Genomic DNA, 20,864 nt, shown 5'->3' on the forward strand with positions numbered 1-20,864 from the left:
TGAAAAAAAATTCTCTCAACTGCTGAGCTGGGGTCTCATCTCCAATTAGGAGGTGGGCAGTGAGGACTTAGAGAGGAAAAGACACATATTTTTAGGGCTAGCAAGGTATTTTGAGTCAATTCAGCAAGGCTGCATCTATTGCAAACCTGTCATTTTAGAGACTAATGTGGGTGGTGGGCAGGGGCATGTGAGCGAAGCCCCCTGGGAGGCACTTCAGAGTCTAGGGCCACAGACAAAGGGCATGGGTACAAATGCAAACCCAGCACCCAGGACAAATCAGCCCTCACACAGACTGCCTGCTCCAGAAGTGGTAGACTGGTTTTCCTAGAAAAGTGCCACTTGATCCCATTTTCTTGATACAGAATGGTGACATTAAAGCACCATCCAAAGCATTCCCCATAAGTGACACTTTCTTGTCTTTAAGCGGGGAGAATATAAACACCTAATTCGATGAGCCCTTCAGAAATTTAACAGCATTGTGTTTGATGAACCCAGCAGAGAACCTGGGACACAGGGAGTGACAAATAAATGAGTCCCTGGAGATGAAAGACGTTGTATGCCAGGGGTCTCTAGTTCTGGGTGCCCACTATGATATGGACCTGGTGCTGTTTCTAACTTGGTGACATCTTCCTAGTTTTCCCTCCTAGGATTTGTCATTTTTACACAGAATGATTGTACACGGGAATAGCCCCAGAGAACTTTGTTGCAGTCCCTCCAGGTGCAAAGGATGCCAACCCCTGACAGTCATCACTGCCTGGTGTTTCACGGCAAAGGCAGGGCCCCTCCTTCCTGCAGTGCTTTTCCTCCCCCACCCGACGACCCCCCCCATCACCAAACTTGGGAGAGCAGGCAGGTGGTGAAAAATGAAGCTCAGTGGTTGATTCATGAATCTCTAATAAGACTGAACTTAATGGAAGCAAATTATGCATAAACAAGTTGTGGTTTAGATATATGATCATTAAAGTTTTGAGCTCCAGTTTCCCATATAATTTATTGCAAAAATAACACATGTGCGGTAGGCAATATGGGCTCCCCTAGAACAGCATCAAACAGCCCAAAGTGCCGTGTTTATATTTACTTGTGCATTTTGGAATGTTCTTTCCTCATAGAGGGTCATGTGGGTGCACTGCCTGCGGGAAGACTGGGTGACCCACGCTCACAGAGGCAATGTCTGGACTGTGGGCAAAACCAACAAACAAAAGTCACAGCATCAACAGTCAACAACACCCCTACTCAGAGAACCACATGAACAAGTAAAACAGTTTGTGATTTGTTATCTTGTCTGTTGCTCTCATGAGCGAGCATTGCCATCACCGCCTGGGACAGGAAGTTCACCTCCATGCCCTTGGTGTCCAGATCCCCCTCCCAAGGGAGTCCTCAACTTGCAGTGTTTATTTAACCCCTATTTTCTTGAAAGCAGCACTATGCACTTCATAAGCATTAGCCAAAGTGAGGTGGTGAACATGCAATTTTTATTTTGGTGACACTTGCAGGGCACGTTGCTGCATCTATAGCTTTCCGATGTGTGATGCTTTTGCTTTCACTACTGTGGACACTAATGACATGTCAGTTCAGGGAGACAGACCCAGCAGAGGGAGTGGCTGGTCAGCTCTGCCAAGGTCACTGGAGGGTTTTATCTAAAAAAAACACATTCCAGTGGATGACATCTACCTGAAGTCCTGAAGACCAGAAGAAAGCCATACCCCTCTCTGTGGCCTCTGGGGAGCCAGAGAGCAACACCTGCAGGACGCTGGCTACGGAAACTCAGCAACTGTGGGAATCCTGGACAATGTGCCACTTGTGTGCTCAGGATAAAACACAGATGAGTAGCTGGGTCTGGAACTTTACATGGTTCAGTGCTAGCTTTTCTCCTGAAGAGGCATGAAGTAGATGTTACTGCTAAAAGAAAGCAGAATATATGATGTGTTTTGAAATAGAAAAACATGAAAGCTCCAAACTGTGAAATGATGGTAGCAGGGATTGCCACCAGCATTGTTTGGGCTCCAGCTGCTCCAGGGACTCGGCTGGTCCCCACAGTGCTCTTGGCTCCTATAGTCCCAGTGGGCAACAGGTACACCTGGAGGTGCCCCCAGGGTACCTGCTGTTGGTGGGACAGGGGTCAGGTGTGCTGTGAGCACAGCCCTGTGTTGCCATGAAACAATGAGGGAGTAGCAGCCACCATCTCAGAGGCCATGTAGGAAGGTCCCCACAAAGGGAGACAGTACAACTGTGTTTCTGTGGGCAGGAGGTAAGGAAAGGGGAACTTCTAGATGGGACCATAAAAGTCTAGCCCAGAAAGAAGTTTCCTCTTTGCTTTGGGTTGTTAGCCAAGGGACATGGGTTGAATTCCCGTTCTGTGCTGAAAAGAGCCATTTGGACACCAGTAAATGGGTGGGTCGTGCACAATGGAGTCACTGTTCCTGGAATCACTTGACCCCTTACTACAGGGAGGGAACCTCACTTCATGCCCAGGACTGGCACCATGGGCGACTGCCATCTGACCTCAGAATCTCCTCCTCCAGTCTCACCCCCTCTCATTCATTCATTCACTCATTCAGCAAACGTTTTTAAGACCTAGTACTGATAATACTCCCAGATATCCATTTTATCAGTGACCTTTATCCCAACATCAAAGTGATATTTCTCCCTCTAAACACCACCTCTGATCCAACCAAAGGATCAAGATAGCAACTTCGAAGGCCTGCTACCTGAGTAGGATCTTTGCCCAGGCTAGAGTGGTGTGGCTTCTGTCCATAACCGAGTAGGTCGATGGCATACGCCTGTGGGTCTTATCTGACGGTGCCACGTTCTGGCCTAGCAGGACACCGTGTGCTATTTAACCTGTGTGTTTGTGTCAGTGAGGTTCTGAAAGGGCAGGTAGGCACCAAAAGGTGACACCAGCCAGCAGAGGCCTTCACAGAGCTAGGACATGTGACTCCACTGCCATTCAAGCACCTTTCCAACAGGTCACTATAAATGAGAGTTGGATGCTCTCAGCCAGCACACCCAGACCACTGAGCGAAGAGAGGATGGCGCCCTGGGCCGCCTTTGCCTGGGCACTGGTCAGTTCTCCATTAGAATGTCCAGAAACACAGATTCCACATAGTAATGATAAAAACAGGGTCCCACCAGGAATGCGTTAACTGCATTAAAGCATTTTTGAAAACTAATAATAAAAAGAAAAGACAAAAAAACCTTCAGGGAAACTGGATGCCTTCCCCTGGACTGAGGTGGGCCTCACGGGCCCGACATGCTGTGCTCTGCACTGGCTCGTTAATCACAGCCTGTTACTGTAATTTTAATGAATCTTTATCCTATTTTCTTTGTGTAATCCAATTACTTCTGTTTTCCTAGCCAGCACAGGGGATCTCTTGGTTTCCAGAATTCTGCCAGTCAGTCCACTTTAGAAGAAACAATTCAATTCATTATCATTAAGCTCCTTCTTTTAATACCACTTCAGGGGGAATCCGTGAAAGAGAAGCCACTGGCGGCCCTCACGCAGTGCAGGGGAGCTGCGCTGTCTGTGTACCTGAGCAGTTCCGGCCTCCGTCCTCTGGGCCCCTAATGACATTCTGGGCTGCCAGCTCATTAACCACCCTGTCGTCTGGCAGCCTTGCTTGGCAGGGAAGAAACTGCATGTTGAATTTGAAGATGGGGAAAACGTGCGGCATTGCAGGGGAGATAGGTGATCGGTTACCAATGCTACCAGGCTTGGCCAAGCAGTGGGGGATGAGGGAATGGTCTTGTGCTCATGTAAACACCTGAGTGTGCATGCCTGTGTGTGCACATGTGTACACACACATGCTTCTAAGAGATAGTCACATGTTCTGATGATCCCATCATGTTCATGTACCCACACTGGTTGGAGCAGCCACCATGGTCACCACAGGGACAACGGTAGACCGTGAGCCTGTTTATGAAGTCAGCCAGGAAGACAAAGTGGCTGTTTCTACTTGACTTGACAGATAGAGATGTTGTTATAAATCTGTTTTCTTTCTCTGTCAGGGTCAGGGACTGGCATTCTTTATTATATTCATTCGCCACCTCCTTGTCCCCGTCTCTGTGCATCGTGTGGGGAAACAGGTGCTTTCCTTTGTTCTCCAGGAGCCTCTCTGTCCATCTTGTCTTGATGGGATGGAGCGGAGTTAATCCTCGTGGAGGAATGGGTGGATTCCCTGGGCCACTGGGAGTGCAGCTTCAAGGCCCGTGACAGAGTAGAAGTCCCTCGGACATTGGAAGGACACAATTAAAAATAACCTGAGGCCCGAGTGGAGGAAATATAAAGAGGGAAACCAAAAAGTCTTCTAAATGCCAAGAAATCTTGTCTGAGCAGCAGAAGTAATTGAGAGCCACCATGCACCTGCTGTGGTCAGCAGATCACACAGAAGGCGATGGTGCCCAGTCCACAGACAATGGCCATCCCAGGACAGCCAAGAGGGCACACCACAGTGGAGAGCGGGGCAAGAGGGAGACAATCAGAAAAAACAGCATGTCTAGAAATGCCTACTTTCGACATAGCTTGGTATTCAAAGTTCCTAAAGAAAATGTGCAAAGGTTAAGGGTTTCACTAGATAATAAATGCTAAATTATGGAATAACAATTAGCCATTTGAAAAGGAGCCACTCTCTTTCAATGCTGGCACATCGAGTGGCTTTGCTGACAATGTGCATGCTTGGCCGGCAGCCCTGAACAGTGAGGGATTTGGATGCACTTTCATGATGACAGTCAACAAGGTGACTGCCCGTCTTGACTGCCTCATAGGACTTCTAATTGACCAGCCGCCCCTTGGACTTGACCCAGTCACTTCTGTGTGTACACATTTGGGAACAAAAATGTTCATAAGTAGGATGTACCTCTGAGAAGGGTCCTACGCCACACCCAAAAACTCCAGTGGGAGTTCTCAGAGTGCCACCGATGCTGGCATAAAAATCAGCCTCAGTTTCCTCAAAGTCTCTGAAATATATGACAACCAAGGAAGTGTTATGCTTGGAAGCACTGGTTCAACTTCAAAGCAGTAAACAGATGCATGAAGGTTTTTTTTTATTATAAAAGTATTTTGTGTATTGAATTCCATAGTTTTTATTACATAATTGAAAACAAGCCCAAATTGATTCAGAGCAAACAGGTACACAGATCACTGGCAGGCTTGTCACGGCGTGGATTCTGATTCAGTGTGTGTGGTGAGGGCAGAGCCTGAGATGGGGCGTTTCTAACAAGCGCTGGTGCTGCTGGTCCTGGACTGTATTTTGCGTTGCAAAGGTTAGCAGAGCCAGCCTGGAGCCGGTTGCCAGGGTTCTTCCAGCCTTGTCTAATGGACCGTATCACAGAGAACTGTGATTTGACTAGTGGAACAAGTAACACTTGCTTCCATGCCCCACATGTAGGAAGTTGGTACAAATATCATGAATACTCTTGGTATTTCTTTATTCAATCATTGGGTGGTGCTAGATATATACACTAACATCTTCATCTTGGTGAAAACATTGCTTATTTCATAAATCTAAATTGCTAGTTTGTTTTGAATAATATATATATATATATAAATTAAAACAAATTCAATGACCTGGAACATATTATTTGCTACTAAAATTTTAGGGAAATAGATTATTGTTTTTTACTTACACCGTTTTGAGGCATTTTTACACTTCCTCAAACTAATTTCCCAAAAGCAGTTTATGTGGTGTCTTTGTAAAGAATATCACTTAATTACAGCACAACACAGGCTGCCACAATGTTACTTGGTTTCTCCATTCAAAAACATGTAGGAAACAATTAAATATCATTGAATCAGGTGAACAATTTATCTCTCACTGTGATTGTTTCTCTCTTTTAAAAATGACACAGTTTCAACTTGAGGTCATTTTCTTTTTTAAAGCTACCTTCTGTGTATGTTTCACGGTCAACAGCATCAGTGTATTGCTTCCAGGGCACATGTGGTCCTCAGTCACCATCATTCCCCTGTGGGGTAGTCATTCTCTGAACTGCTGGTTGTACCTATAAACTGCAGTGCAAGGCTGCATCTCCCAAGGAACACTGAGTTCTCTGATGCCATCTCATGGGATGTCTCTCTTACTGCTGAAACCACCTGCCCGTCAGCCTTTAACAGTCATAAACACAAAGCTATCCATCAGCAAATAGTAAAACCCACCCTTCATCTCCTGTGTGAAAAAATTCTATCCAGTACACGTATTAAAGACACTGTCCTTAATTATGTGTCATTTGCACAAATTGTACACATTTGTTTTATGTTTTTATCTGTGTATTTGCTTCTATGTTCCTTCTTTTAAATTGTAAACTAGAAGGCAGAGAATTATATTTTTAATAATGTTTGCATAGTACTTAGCACTAAATCTCATTGAGAATAAGGTCACACAAGTAATCTGGGAGACTTCAAGCATTAACATTTTTCCAAATCAACAACTCAAAATGTTTATTATGATGTACATCTTGTCCATGTAGGTATCAGAAGCTAACATTTATTTAGTGCCTTCTACATGTGTGTGTCTATTTAAATGTATTTTTTCCTCACAGCATAATAACTGCAGGTAACATTACTAATTACGCCTGGAAGACGGGGTCCTCAAAGCATTAAGTCTATAACTGATTTGTCTAAGTTCACAAAGCTTGTAAATAGTAGAGTCAAGATTTGAACCTATAAGTTGGACTCTCAACCTAGTTCCCAAAATACATCACCGAGGTTCTTCAATGATGGCTGATTTCTACACCATGTAACAAACTCAGTGGTTTACAACAGTACCAAGTTTGCTCTCACAATTTTTGTTGGTCTTAAACATGACTGGATTAACAGAGTTCCCTGATTCAGGCAGGACCTCACCGAGCTGCAACCTAGACATTGACCAGGTACCTCAGGGACTCATCTAGAGAAGGATGTCCTTCCAAGCTACATCAGGTGAGTGGCAGATCATCTCCTTGAAATGGTGGGACCAAAGTCTCTGTTTTCTTGCTAGATGCCAGCTGAGAAACACTCTCATCTCCAAGTCCACAAAAGCCTCTTGTACTATGGTCCTGTTGCACCATGGCTGTTTATATCTTCAGAGCCACAGGGAGCCTTTCTAACTCCAGTCTGCTAAGAGGCAGTCTTATGTCATGTAACTTCATCATGGGAGTGACATGCCATCATATTTTTCATATGCAATTGGTTAGAAGCAAGTGGAAGGTTTCACCCATACTTAAGGAAGTAGATTATACAAGGGCAAAACTCACTGAGGGTCACCCAAGATGTGTCTGCCACAATTTATTATGGAAACAATGTTGATGCTAGATTCACAAACTCAGGGGCGCTAGGATGAATTTAAGCTCCACTAAACTAAATTGCTCTCCTTGAGACTCAATGGATGCACCACTGGGAAGACTGTCATCTGGTAGCAGACCTGGGCTTTCTCACGGGCTCTGTCACGGGAACACTTTGTGAGCACAGAGACTAGATGGAAAACTGAATGCCTCAGGTGACCTTATAATTTATTTTTTAAAAACTGGGACAGAGAGGGAGGCAGATGGCCACAAAGGTTTTGAGAGACCCCAAATAGAAGAAGGGAGTGGAATCACAGGAAATGAACCAGAAAGAAAATTCATAAATGTCTATGTAGAGATAGCATCGCTAAACCATGTGATCTGTTTTCAATTAGTTTTTCAATAAATGTTCTGGCCTTCACACTCAAACAATGGGTCCATACCATCAGTGGATATGTAGTATGTGGTCTTGGGTAAGCACTGGCTCGACTGAGTTGGGGTCAGCCTGTAAAAACCTTGGATGAAATTTCAGGACTTGAGATGTTCTGGGTGGTGATGGGAGGCCACTGACTGAGACAAACAAGCGTATTTACAAAGTGATCTACTAGAAGAATGGATGCAGATGAGGAGAAAGTGAAGAATATGAGGAAGAAGGCAAGGACAAGGGTCCAGTGAGAGAATGCAAGGCTCAAGGTCAGTGCATTGTAGAGGGAGAAGATGGACAGTGAGTGCTTAAAGACTGGGACAACCACTCTGCAAGATACTCACTAGAAATGCAGCACACTAATGCTACTTTCACAGTCTGAGTTATTTTTATCATTTAAAACCATTTTATATCCTTGTAATTAAAACCAGCCTTAATTGTGCATACTGGCTAGCATTTTAGATAATGCTGTGTCATAATCTTCCACATGTCCACATAGTGAATTATATGCTACTCAAATACTTCTGACATTTTGTACCTAGCTTGAAGCTAATTTTTATATGTGGCTTTTTAATAATCACAGTTCTACTTGCAAGTACCTTTAAAAAGTACTATAGAAAAATGGGAGCTGTGTTAGGTTCACGGTATAGGTCAGCATTGTTCCATCCTGCTGTTGTTCCCACATTAGCATAAGAGAAAAGTACTTGCCATTACAGTGTCCTTAACATTCTGACAATTCCTTTGTAAACTGTATAAAAATTTGTAATACTGTGATACAGAGGAGGCACATATGACCAGAGGTGTCTCTTGGTCCCTCTTCTGCAAGTCCCTCCCTGGAGCCCTGTAATTCACTTTAGCCACCCATTAATACAAAGCAAAGAATGAATAGAGAGTATATTATTGTTTAAATAGTGCATTTGCTTTGAATATATGATTAGGAGTGTGGATGGGAAATCATGTGAGGAATATAATATAACAAGGATCTTCAGTGAGTTAGGCTTTTTAGCCAGTTTCTGCAATGTTCTCCTTCCAAATAAAAATAACATGTCTATTTTCCTAGCTCCCATCTTGAATGAGATTGTGTCTGCACCTGAACAAGGCCTGGTATTTGTAAATATAAGTCATTTCTCTTACCCCAAATATCGCACTGCCTATCTCATACGCTTATCCATTTACCAGTGACCTGTGTCTGTGACTAATAAATTGGGCTAATGATCATTTAGTTGCTGCTGTCATCAAGAAAGATGTTTACTTTTGCTGAGCAGCCAGATTTGAGTCATACTGAGCAGATATTTATTGAGAGTCTGTTACAGGCTAAACACTGTGGGATTAAAAAGATGAGTAAACTAGAGACATTAACCTTGGATATTTATAATCGAGTCAGGTGGAAAGATAAAACATACTACCAAATTGCATAAGATGTAGCTCAGAAGCTGCAAGCAGTTAAGTACATAGCCTGACAGCAACCTCTTTCTGCAGAGAGGCCAATGAGCTCAGCCTTGAAGGATTGCCTCAAGGACTCATAAGACATGGTCTCCAATTTTCCTGAACAGTCAATAAAGTTCTGGTTTGAGCAAAGGAGAGAAGTAAACTGAGACCCTGCACCTGTCTGAGACATTCAAAGATTACACTGTCAGCAGAGGAACTATGTTTGGCTGCCTGTAACAAGAACCAAGCCACTATGGCTTCAACAACTAAAGGCTCTCTTGTCTCTTCTAACGGTAAGTCTAGAGGTCATCTGTCCAGGGCTGGTAAGATATCTGAAGTATTCCATGAGAACTGGACACCATCTCTCTCACCACAAACTCACAAGATGACATGCAAATAAGTATGACTTTTTTGGTCAAGAAAATGGTAGCTTCTCAAGAATTTCCACTAGGCAGAATCCTACTTTTGCCTCCTTGGCCCAGAAGTTTGGCCCATCAACCATCCCTATCTGCCATCCTGTATTAGAGGTAGGGCTGTGACCAGGATAAAGTTCTTTAAGGAGAGAAGGAGAGAAAATAAACACTGGATAGGCACATAGTGGTATCTGCCACAGAGAGGTAAGAAAAAAGTGAAATCTGCTTGTTTCCAAATGGAGTCAGCTCAGTGAGAAAATAATAAATATTAAAAGCATGCATCCAGTTTGCCCTTTTGTAGAGTGGTGTTTCAAATGTGAACTCTCTGCAATTAATATGAATCCAAACCAATAAACTGAATGAAAGAGACACCAGGTTGATAAAATCCTAGTAGGTGATAGAAGCAAATGAAAATCTCTCTGGAAGAAAACACCTGCAGGCCAAGACCCTAAGAATTCTGTCGATTAAGATAACTCAGCATGAGTTCACAACTTAAAAATATATAAAACACACACACACAAATCTGTATGAATACAAATCAATAGGAAAAAATAGCAAAGAACTTCAGATATTTGAATATTCATACACATAATATAAAATATAAATGTTTAAAATCTTTAAAAATAGTTAATTTTTAAAAGAAAGAAAAAGAAACTGGAAAATGTTATACTTGGAAAGTACCATAAGGAACTACAAGAACTAAAAAAATTAAAAGAAAAACTATCATGGAAGTAAAAAAAAAAACACACCAGTAAATTATTTCAGAATTAGGCATATCTTCATGGTAAGTGGATAACTGTAGAGGTCACAATGTTCATGCTTCAGACCACACAATTTCCTACACAGAAAATTCAGGAAAACCTACAAACTGTTACATTAGTAAGATAAATTAGTATATTTTCTATATAGAAAGTCAAAGTACACAAATTAATCCTAATAAACCAGCAAAAATTAAAGACAATTTTAAAATATGCTAGTTACAATAATGTATAAAATACCATGCATATATTGTTGTAAGAAATTATACACTTTTATTATAGATAAATTTACTTTTTAAAAGTCTAAATAGATGGAAAGATATTGATAGATTGGAATACTCATTATCTACTATCAGTACGTTTCCTAAATTGATCTTTAAATTTAATTCCACGCCAGTAAGAATCCTTAACTCTTTCTGAAGGAGTTTGACAACTAACCAAAAATTGCTGCAGATAAAATATAAATGGGATTGCCCTATTAACTATCAAAACTTACTATAAAACTACTGTTTGATGACTTAAATTGTGTTCTTCAAAAAGATATATTTAAATCCTAATCTTTAAATCCTATGAATGTGACATTTTCTTGAAATAGGGTCTTTGCAGATGTAATTAGTTAGGATGAGATCATACTGGGGCAGGGTGGGCTCTATATCCAATATGACTTGTGACTGTATAAGAAAAGGGGACAGATAGAAAAGGGGACAGTTACAAAAGGGGACCCAGAGGCAGATACCAGAAGAGAGGAGAAGCCATGTGAAGATGGAGGCAGAAGTTGGAATGATACTTTTATAAACCAAGGAATGCCAAGAATTGCCATCTATTACCAGAAGCTGAAACAGGAAGGATTCTGCTCTACAGCCTGCAGAGACAACATGGCCTTGCCAATAGCTTGCTTTTAAATTTAGGGCATCCACATCTATGAAAGGACAAACTTCCATTGTTTAAAGCCACCCAGTTTGTGGTACATTATGGCAGCTCCAGGACAAATATATACGGTGATGAAAATACTACAACATTGGTACAGTAATGGACAGTAGAGCAGGAAAGAAGGACCAGCAACACAACCACATCCATGTGGCCTGGCAGTCAGCAGAGGTGGTCCTCAAAGTCAGGAGGAAATGTGCCAGGGAATGGGTTGTTCAATTGCAAAAAGAGGCCTGGGGTGCCCTAACTTATGTGATACACAAGTTAAAGAACTAAATATGACATGAATAATTTTGCAACTGTTGGAGGAAAATATTCTGTTGAATTCACAACAAGAAAAGATTTTCAAAATAAGACTTTAACAAATAAAAGCATGAACCATGAAGGAAATAATTTATATATTCCACTGTATCCATTGAATCCAAATAGAAATGAGGATGGAGGGTAAGGAGACAAGAGTGCCTAATGCATCATGGTCTTCAATTCACCAGCTAATCATTAATATTTGGGGAGAATCCAGATTTCCAAATGTCTGCATCTGCTGCTTTTCCCTGTCTTCAGAAATGCTGTCTGGTTATTGGGCAGACACCTACACAAATCATTATGTTGACTAATAGAAGATAAAAACTCATTCTAATCAATTAATGTTTCAGTTGTTCTTCATCCCCATAAGTACAAATAACTGTGCAATCTTTATGTAACATTTCACATCCATACTTTAAGTATGTGAGGTGTATGCCCTACATATGCTTCACTTTAAATCTGTGAGTCGGTAAAGTCTGTGCAATGGTAAATTCTTTGTGCCAAATACGCCATGGTTTGCCCAGGCCTGTATTTGGTTAAACATTATTTTTGATGTATTTGTGATGGTACTTGTGATTAGATTAGCACTCAAATTAGTAGACTGAGAAAGTAGATTGACCTCCCCAATGTGTGTGGTCAGGGGGCATTTTCCAAGTCAATGAAGACTTGAATAAAGCAAACAGACTGAGTAAGGGAGAAGTTGCTATTTCTTTCTCTGCCTGTCATGGAGCTGAGACATCAGTAGTCTTCTCTGCCTTTGGACTTAGGCTCAGACTAGAACTTACCATATAGCGCCATGTATAATGAGTACCCATGTTTCTTACCCAAACTTTCAGGAAAAAAATTTATTTTAATTTTTTCATTCAAGTTTTATTTATATATACAACCAATTATTGTATTCCAGGGTATTATTTTGGATAAAGATATCGTTATTGCTTTCCAGAGCTACACTTTAAATGCATAAGCATAAATAAAATAATTAAAAACATTCGTGTAGACACAGAATTGGTTCTCCCTATGTATAATGTGCATCCTTATTTTCCCCTCAGAAATTTGCACTAAAAAGTATGCATTACACACAGCACAATATGGTAGAGTATCAATCTCCTGATTCTCAGACCTTCAGACTCCTGTAGACTGGAACTTATACCACTGGCTCTAGCATGCCTCTCTGCTAGCCAATTCCTTATCTTCTATCTATCTATCTATCTATCTATCTATCTATCTATCTATCTATCACTGTTTATCTCTGGATCCTGTTGATTCTGTTTTTCTAGAGAGCTCTGACTAATAAACACTCATATGCCATCAACACCTAGAGCAAACATCTGGGAAGATGATTGGAATGAGGATTTTGAATGTAGATTCAACTGCCATTATTTGACTCTGCAACCCTGGGACAAATAATTTATTCTATCTGGAGTTTATATTAAATGAACAGCCACACATTAATATGCACAGACACGCACACATATACACTCCGTTTATCTGTACATACATTCCTGTGATATAACTGGTATTAATTTAGCAATCCATGTGTAGATGTTGCATTATCTACCCAGCCCTGAATTTTGACATTAACAGGATGAAAATATGACAAGAGTCCAGGAGCCAAAGCACCTCTGGCGTGACCAGTTTCCTCACCATGTCCCTCTGTAACCCACTCTCCACAAGCAAAAACAGAATGTTTTAGCAAACTCTGTAAGTTCTGGTTGGTGACTTCTGTACTCAAGACTAAACCCTAGGCAAGGGTAGTAGCACTGACCCTAATGCAAGGTTGTGGCAACATCTTTTGAGAAACTAAAAATATTTATTTAAATGTTCAAATTTACCTTGGAGTTAGTTCCTACACCAGAAACACAGCACTGAGTGGTTGGCTCCCCACTGCTGTTAAAACTGCTAATTATTTTCTTTTTCATTATTTTTTGAAGCCAGCAGGGCTTTGGGGGAATTAAAATCAGCATACACTCTTAAAACAGTGTGGAGTGAAAACAGAAGCAGCTCTTTTGTTCCTGTGCTCAAGACTCAACATTAGAGCTTTGTCTTTACTGTTAAGATATTGGTCCTTGGGACATTCACACAGGTAATGCTGATTCCTCCAGCACCTTGCTTCTTAAAAATTTTTTAAAATAACAAACAAAAACAACTCCCAGATAATCTGGTAGAGAGGCAAAGCCCTTCTTGGCATTGACAGTTCTGTGGCATTCCTTGAGTGGCCTTGTATAATGGTAGAAGATGAAGCAGGAATTTCCTAGCAGGGACCTTTTGTGGTCACCTTACGTAGTCACCTAAGGTGATGTTTGTTATGAATGTGACCAAGGACATCCCTGTTTTCCTGCAGCAGTGGCATTCCTAGATTAACCATCTGCGCTAAATGTGAACTGCTTGCCTTTCCTTCCAATCATCTGAAACAATGACCTCTTTAAGCCGTCTTCACCAGGGACCTCTGTGGAAGCCCCAGGAAAGGCACTGTCCTCTTTTCTTCTGTGCCATTGTTGTGCATAGTGGTGTCTTGGCCTGGCCAGGATGGACTTCTAGTAAACTTTGGTTGAACTGAACTGAGCTACACCAACCTCTTCACGTTGCCACCCTATCAATTGTGTTCATTCATCTTTCTCCAGCTCAGTCTGACCAGCTCAGTCTGGTGAGAGTAGAGGGGACTTCAGACCTGCAGCACGGCTTCCTTCCACAGCAATTCTCAGACCCTGCCTCTTGCTTTTTCCTCTTGTGGCTTCCATGACTTCTCTGTCCCTGGGCTCTGATGAAGCTATGTTCTCTCAATCTTAACATTGCCTTAGACTTGTAACCTCCTGTAGGCTGGTGGAATTTTACCTATCTGAGCTCAGTTTTCTAATTGGCTGAAAAAAATATAATCATTCCCAATGCATAGTTATATGAAAATGAGACATGATTACATGTGAGATGCTCAGCAATTGCACATTTTCCTCCCCTCTTCTCCTGTCTGGGCTCTCATAGTGTCTAAATTGAGCTGGCTTTTGCTACCTGACCACCACCATGCATTTTGAGTGAGCTTCTAGGGATCTCCCCAGAGAATGGCTCTGAGGGTGAAATTTTCTTCCTGTGAAAACCTCCACTGACCCCACTCCCAAAGAGGAGGGAGAGACAGCTCTTTGCCTTTGCTGCTGAAACACCATAGCGGAGCTTCAAGCTGCTCCTTCCCTTGTTCCAGTCTGCAGCAAAGCCAAGCTCCTTGGAATTACCTGACCACAGCCAGTGTCTGCATCTGTGTTGGGAATTTCCCAAATCTGAATTGTCCAGGGGCTTTCTCCACTCCCGGTTGCCACAGTGGATGGTTGTAGGGCTTAAGTGAGTCAGTCCACTTAGAAGAGCTTAGAACCTTTCCCTGCACACAGTGTGCTGTGGAGTTATCTGTTAACAGCAGGTGTGAGATCACATGGACTGTGACACTGGAGGTGGACTTGCAACCTCTGTCTTTTCTGTTGGTGGAAGTTCTTACTGAGCAGTGTTCTTGTTCTTGGTAGCTGGCTTGAGATGAGGTGACAGTTAGAACTAATAGATGGAAGGAAGATTGCTGCTGATATTAAAACACCAGAAAATGTGGTATGAGGAGAGAAGGAAGAAGAGAAGCCAGGGACAAAAGGCAGAGAGAAGACAACCAGGGGACATGTTTTCAGAAAAATATTATGATTTTAGATCAATATAAAGATATTTAATTCAATATAAGGGTATTTAGCCTGCTAACAACAGCAGAGCGGTGACATTAAATCACAAATTATTGATGTGCTGTCTACACATTTTTTTAAAAGTACAATGGGCAGTGTGAAGAATTCTTGAAAATTTCAACCATAACACAATGCCAGAAAAAATCATGTTTTAGGCCTGGATCATCATGGCTGTCACGTGGACTGAATTAACTGGGATCCTCCCTCTGTGCCAGTCAGCAGGGGATGACCACTCCACTCAGGAAAGCTCTTCTCTGGGGCAAGGACTTGGGAAAGAGACACAAGTGTATAAAACACTTCTGTGGATGCTCAGAGACTTTGCAGGATAATGTGTGTAATGAACTCTGAGCTGCTTAAAAACTAATCCTCACCTCATCACACAGGGAGACTCGTTATAGTGGCATCCTTAGGAGTAGCCCAGCCAGGTGAGTAGTGTGTGGCACTATAATGACGTCCAAGTGACATGTACAAAAACAGACCCCCATGGACTCCTTGCCAGCAGCCCTACTGTTGTCTGAAAACCCAGAAAGGTCATCAGGCACCCTGAGTGGGCATGGTGCTCTCTGTTGCCCGGAACCTGTGTTGTGGGCTTTGCACATCATGTCTCTAATTCTCCTTTCTTTGTGTGTTTGTCGACTCTGGGTAAACTCCTTCTTGTGCAGGTGATGAATAACAGCCCTTGCCTTTAATTTGCTTAGAGCATGGCAAGCCAATGCTTATGCATAAACATAAACACAGAAGCCAGTGACAAAAACAGTCCCCTATCAGTGCTTGAATTCTATTGTTGGTACTGAGAAAGAAATTCACTATTCCCAGGAGCAGGTACTTCCATAGAGTCACATCCTCAATGGTTTTTATCGAAGGCAGGAGGGTGACTGATGAGCTTTCTAATATACTCATGATTCAACCATCTGAATTTGGACATTTACCTTAAGATCTCTGCCTCAGTTTTCCCACCTGGGAGGTAGACAGGATGGCTGTGTAGACTCAGAGTTCACAGGAAGGGCCATATTATGTGCTCGTTGCCACCATTATTGCTCACCCTGCACTGGGGCTTCTCCTTGTTTCCTCATGGACAGCCAGCAGGAGGGTGAGAGACAGAAGCTGGACATTTCAGCGGTGGCCCCCAGCCCTGTCCTTCATGCTGAGGAGCACCACCATAAGCTGACACATGCCACACCTTTCTTTCAAACTTCACTGAACTTGGAAAAACCCTGCTTCTCACCCAGTCTGATGGATTTGTGGAACAAGCATGCAAATCATGACAAGGCCAGCCTGCCTGCTCCTGGGGACGCTGCTGCCAGTCCCAGTGCTCCTGACACACGGCTCAGGTCTAAGGAGATGATGGACGTAAAATATGCAGAAAGCCCAGAATAGCAGGCTATTGCCCATCTTTAGCAGATATCTGAAAAACCTCATAGGTGCCATAACCTTTTTAGTTGGGATTTTCAATGTGAAACACATTTTCTTTCATTTAAATAAACCTGAGTAAACCGACATCTTGGTTTCAATTATATACTACCTGGTAGGTCTAGGCAAGATGATAATGCACTTGAACTGCTGCTTTTTCCTTCTTTTTAGGTCTGCATGGCATCCCCCTCCCCATTGCCACTGTGTCGAGCAGTCATTTAGCCACAGCTCACTAATTAGCCCTGCTCTGGGGGAAGGTTGGGTGTTACAGGACTTCCTCCCCCAAGGCTTCCTCCCTCAGTAATAATTAAAAACCAAGGGCCAGATAGTTAAACCGTTTTGCAGAGACCATGGTCCATAGTTTCCCTGGAAATGTCAAGAGTGCATAAGGTATGATTCTTCAAAGCACCTCTGGAAAGTTTGCAGGCTCAGAATGTGGTTTTGAGAATTTAAATGAGTTCTGTATTCAGGTGACCAATATGAGGGATTTATGCAAGTTGGAGGAAAATGCATGGGTCGCAGTTGTCACAAAAACCTTAACTATGCTTAAAATGTGTCACTTAAGGAAGAACAACAAACAATTTTTCTTACTATCCAAGTGACTAATAATTTATTTTATGTATACCACAATCTGTATAACTTTTCATAAGGGTCGTAGATGAAAATTATAAAATTAAACTAAATCTACGACAACTTCAACTGTCTCTCATCTTGTAGTTTGGATTTTTAGAAATATATTCCCAGCATAAATGTACATCTTGTTCTCAAAATAATCAGAGACTAAGAATACTTTCTGCAGAATAAATTGAATCTTATGTGGGGTTATGAAAATTGACAACTATCCTAGGTGCCTATGAACTTTTAAAACTAAACTATTTGCCTCTAGAGTAAAGTTCACATAATAAGTACAGTTTACTAGTAAATATGTGGATTTTATACATGGAAATTAGTAGCAGATGAACCAGTTTTGAAATGTGTGAAACATGCCTGTATAAAGGGAGCAGCATGATGTGTCCACAATGGCAGCCTCTCTAAGGGGACCTCATGCGCCCCCAGGAACAGCCTCCCCGGGAGCGTGTGAGACATGTAGATGCTGGGCCCTGCCTGCAACCTGTGGATGCTGCAGACAGTGGCTCCCCCACCGCTGGTCTTCACATGCCCTGTGGACAATCCCGATGCACCAGAAGTTCAAGACCCTGTGATGCAGACAACAAGACACAGGCCAGCTGACTGCTGTTCTCCTGATTAACAAAAACTTAACTAAAGATCAAGAACACGGACAGATCCTGAACATGTCATCCTATCCTCTGACCATGCACATGGTAAGGCATTTTGATGGAACATGTTTTTCTAGAGTTTTCCATGACATAACAGCATCATTTGCTCTATCCTTGAAGAATTAAGTATTAGTCACATTAAAGTCAAAAATGAATTGATCCCCTATTAGGAATACAAACACCCTCATTTGATCTACATCTTAAATAAACTTTTTATATTATTGTTATTATTACTTCTCTTATAACTTAGACATTAATTCCTGGAACTCTGAAATATCCCATGTTTAGATGCCACAAATTTCTTAATTTGTGCCAAATTCTAGAAAATGCTTTGCTGGGAACAAGGCTACAACAATGAAGAGTAGTTTCCAGCAAAGGTTAAAGGGCAACGTGGCCAGCTGAGCTTCCCAGTCTGTCTGCCCAAAACGCCTGGCTCTGAGAGCACCATCCTCTCCTTCTGAACCACGGGCTGCCCTGGGCAGTTTTCCTTTCCTTGGTGACTTTTCTGCCTGCAGCGGACCAATGCTGCTCCCTGAAGTATGATAGCTATTGTTGCCTGAGAGTGTAACCCTGGGCAAATAAATATTCATACACTTACTCTGTAGACCTACTAGGTACCAGACCCTCATTAGGTGCTTGGGACCAGTAGCTAAAAACCTGGTCCTGCGCTCGTCGACCAAAATAGTCCCAGAGTACAGCAGGTTGAGCACCAGGCAGGGACGTGCCAGGTACTGCGGAGCTGGAGGAACCAGGGCTGTTGGGGTGCTAGTCTGTTCAGCTGTGGAATGCTAACTCACAGGGACCAAGGTCAAAATCTCAGAAATTTAGTAAACTGGTTGTTCAGTCATTATTAACAACTGATTGGGATCAATGTATAGTTAAGGACATTCTACTCTAAATATTGATGATAAATACTCCACCATTTTCTAATTATTTTGTTATTTTACTGCTGTCTGTACCGTGGAGGTTACTTGTGTCTCACACACAAGTGGAAATACTGGGCAGTGGTGACAACTGCCATCAGACTCCACACTCAGTGATGTCACTCGATAGCTGAAATCTGCCGTGGTACACCACCAAAACTGGCAAATGCCATGAACCAGGGCAGGACTTGTTGTTTTGTTAAACATCTGTACTTAAGAAAGTGAAGAAATTATAATAACACAGATTAAATTTACACGTCTTTCCATAGTCATTACACTGTGAATAGCATAGAAAACTGAGGAAGGTCCCTCCAGTTTTCCAAAACTGTCTCTAAATCTGATGAACAAAAAACAATTGCTCATCAGTGCATTGATGAATGGCACAGTGAAGTTCCAATGTGTGTCTTAGCTGTTTCACTTTTGTCTTAATAATGTCTATAGAAACATCAAGAAACATTCTCTTGGGAAGGACAGTTGTTCTGTGTGTGTGTGTGTGTGTGTGTGTGTGATTTTCCATGCAGCCAACAACAGAACATCCTTTTAGTTACATTCGACTGATTTCTAAGTTAGGATATGGACAGAAGCGGTTCCCATAGTGACTGCAGTGTGCATTGTTTCTAGCAATCCTAAAGTGACATACGTGTTACACAAAGTAAGACATTTCATAGTTTTCCCTTGCTTCTTTCTCTGCTGCTTCTTCATTCCTGGGAGTGAGACGATAGGCAACCGCAGCTGCCTGGTGTCTGCTGCAGAGCTATTTCCTGGGCAGTGCACCTGTTCTTCTTTTTCCATTGTGTCTGTGTCTCCAAAGGTAACTCCTAATGCCTGCCTTGGGATTGTTTACTGCTCCCTCACTGCTAGCGTTCCTCCTCCCCGTCTGTTAAATTCTGCAGTGAGAGAGAGTACTGGGCAGACACACAAGGGAGGACGCTGCATGCACAGTGTCTTTGTGTGAACAGGATTATGATGGAAAAATAGACTCCTAACCAAGGGTCTTCTGTCCTGCAACCATGACTGAAGACTAAGTTTGGACCTGCTGCTTAATAGCCAAGTGCGCTGCAGGATTTGAAACCCTGCATCCTGTGTCCCTCCAACATTGGTGGGCTGGTAAGATTACAGCAACAGTGCTTCTTCCTAGATCCCCAGTATCTCGGGGTCCTGAAGGCATGTCTCACATGCGTAACTGGGGATGACTTCTTGGGGACTGCTATGTAACATGCCTGACTTTTCTCTATATCTCCTGAGGGTCCTCTTTTTGCTGCTGGGGGGCAAATTTGACAGCTCCAACACTGGTGTCTTGCAAAGGCTGTGATGCCCACTGCAGCCCATGCTTCACATCAAGGACACCTTTGGAGTTCAGGCAGAGCCTGCACCCCAGCTGCCGGAGAAGCTGCTGGCATCACGGCAGTTTAAAATTTGACTTTCTGATGTGCTGCAGAAATGGCAGAGAAGGGTGTCACCTTTTATTTTTAATGACACTTCTACCCCAGAACTCAGGCAGGAGTCCGCAGGGTATGGGCGGGGGTGGGGAGAAAGACATCACAATTCAGAGTCGCCTGTGCACTTGGGGAACAAAACTTCGACCCCATCCTTTTAGGGTTCTAGAGATGCACTGGGCCTCTCCCACATGGACAGGTTTATGGTCTCTGGGTGTGACATGGGCCAAGCGCCCCAGTCCTCTCACTGTGCAAGTCCCCTGTTAGGGGACAGGGCTAGTGGTGACATCCTAGCTTAGTGTTTTGTATCCAGTCATTGTTTCTCAAACTTTCCAACAGGCTGAATTGTGCTCCCCAAAATTTACTTGTTGAAGCCCTAACTTCCAGTACCTCTGAATGTGTCTGTATTTGGAGATACAGCATTTAAAGAGGTGATTAAGTTAAAATGAAACCATTAGGATAAGGGCTCACACAATAGGACTACGTCCATTAGGACATGGAAGAGTAGGGAAGACCATGTAGGGGGGACACGGGGAGAAGGAACCACCTGAGAGATACCTCGATCTCAGACTTCTGGCTTCCAGGACTGCAAGACTATAAATGTCTATTG

The sequence above is a fragment of the Artibeus jamaicensis genome, unplaced genomic scaffold (genome assembly GCF_021234435.1).
Source record: "Artibeus jamaicensis isolate MK-2021 breed Jamaican fruit bat unplaced genomic scaffold, CSHL_Jam_final scaffold_369, whole genome shotgun sequence".
Classification (NCBI taxonomy): Eukaryota; Metazoa; Chordata; class Mammalia; order Chiroptera; family Phyllostomidae; genus Artibeus; species Artibeus jamaicensis.